At 45.0% G+C, this 2,090-nt stretch overlaps 1 protein-coding gene across 1 annotated transcript in view; it reads left to right on the top strand.

Moving 5' to 3' along the window:
• LOC117938287 (traf2 and NCK-interacting protein kinase-like) overlaps positions 1-2,090 on the top strand; it is a 6,770-nt gene that overhangs the window by 2,975 nt on the left and 1,705 nt on the right. The window lies entirely within an intron of this gene.

Below are 2,090 nucleotides of genomic sequence, written 5' to 3'. Positions count from 1 at the left end.
AAAAAAAACAAGATAAAGTTAGTCCGGAGAACATAAACTAGATACAAGATGGACTTTGGAATTTGGGTGTGAGGAATTTGTCCTCTACACACGCACACACACACACACACACACACACACACACACACACACACACACACACCGGTGGTTTCCCCCTGTGAAAAGCCTCTCTCTGTATCACCACACTGTTATTACTCCTTCAGTAGGTGACCTTTGACCTCCCAGCTGTGCTCCCTTCTGGATTCTTACAGAAACCACTCACTCAGAATCTCTTCGGTGTGTTTACACGCGCAGAAGTAACCGGGTTAAAGTGGACACCGGTGTTCTGAAATGTGATTAGAAAGCTGATATGTGTACCCGGGTTTCTGATGGCGTTTTCATTACAACCTCATGCATGACGAACACCGCAGACGGGATGGGTGTTGCACGTGAAGACAAGTCTCACATGCATCTAAAGTCAGACAAACCTCTTCACAAGTCTAAATAAGGTGTTTTTTCTATTACTGAGCTTAAAACTGACAGTCTTTGTCTTGGGAAATGATCCTTGCTGCCGAGAGTTGGAGGAGAAGGTGGATCCCGTGTCTCCGTGCCGTGGGTACGGAGCAGCGTCCAGCAGATAGCCAGGTTCAGAAGCTACGCACGCAGACTGGAAACCGCTAGCAAATCCCACATTAGCATCCGCAGACGGGCATCTGTAGAGTATTCCCACTAGGAATAGGGTGACCAGACGTCCCCGATTTCGGCGACCTGTCCCCGGAAATGTCCCCGGTTTGCACTGTGACTGACAGACCCGAATTTGGAATGAAAGAAAGAAAATACTGACAAAACGTAGCCGATAGTCGCTCACCCTGCACACGCAGCCTCAAAACCGCCAGAGCCAGCGCTGCTCAGAGAGGTTTTAGAAAGCCGTATTTTACGATGCTAAAATCCCTGATTATTGACATGGAGTCTGGTGGGTTTAGCAAATGCAATTTCGCAGACTTTTATGTTTTTAAAAATGATCTTAATCTTCAACAGAAAGGTCGACCTCCTTAGAAATCCTTTCCATAATGTTGTCAGACACGTAGACTATTAATCTGAGTCTGTTAGCAGCAAAACGAGCACTTTATGAACGTAAATACAAGCTGGACAATCATCCTGTTAACTTCCACTGCTGCTTGTTTCTGCCGACTGGACCGATCTCGTTTACCAAACCAAAAAACATGACGTGTTTTGGAGGTAAATATACGCTTCTGAGCTGAAAATGTCCCCGGATTTTGTCTGAGAAATCTGGTCACCTCAACTAAGAATGACCCAGAGGAAACCCAGAGGAAGGCCAGCAGGTGAATCCAGACACACACACACACACACACACACACACATAACACACACACACACACACACACACACACATAACACACACACAGCTATGCACGCACATACACAGGAGATAACTTCCGGCTGATTAAAATGCTGATATCTTGGCCTTTCTAGGAAACACTGATCCACATTTTCCCCTGATAAAAAAGAAAATGATATAATTTCATATAAATGAGGTTTCTTGACCATGAGTTCAAAAAAGAAAATAGTGTAAAACTAGTGGTGATGTATTGGTGTTAGTGATGTGTACAGAATACTGATGGTAGTGTCACAAAAATGAGGAAAATGTTGAAAAAAAGCATCAAAAAGTGTCAAAAGCGTCAATGGTTAAAGGTCCCATGGCGTGAAAATGTCCCTTTTTGAGGTTTTTTAACATTAATATGGGTCCCCCAGCCTGCCTATGCCCCCCCCAGTGGTTAGAAATGGTGATAGGTGTAAACCGAGCCCTGGGTATCCTGCTCTGCCTTTGAGAAAATTAAAACTCAGGTGGGCCAATCTGGAATCTCGCCCCTTATGAGGTCATAAGGGGGAAGGTTACCTCCCCTTTCTCTGCTTTGCCCGCCCAGAAAATTTGCCCCCCCCCCATGAGAGAGACATCATGGCTTTCAAACAAGCAAAGCATGTTAGTTAGTAAAGCCCACACCCCACTCTCCAGTTCAGATACAGTATTAGGGGACCACTAAGGTCTATATAAAGAGACTTCAGATACAGTATTAGGGGACCACTAAGGT

Source organism: Etheostoma cragini, chromosome 22 (assembly GCF_013103735.1).
Source record: "Etheostoma cragini isolate CJK2018 chromosome 22, CSU_Ecrag_1.0, whole genome shotgun sequence".
NCBI lineage: Eukaryota > Metazoa > Chordata > Actinopteri > Perciformes > Percidae > Etheostoma > Etheostoma cragini.
This window is presented reverse-complemented; position numbering and strand designations above follow the sequence as displayed.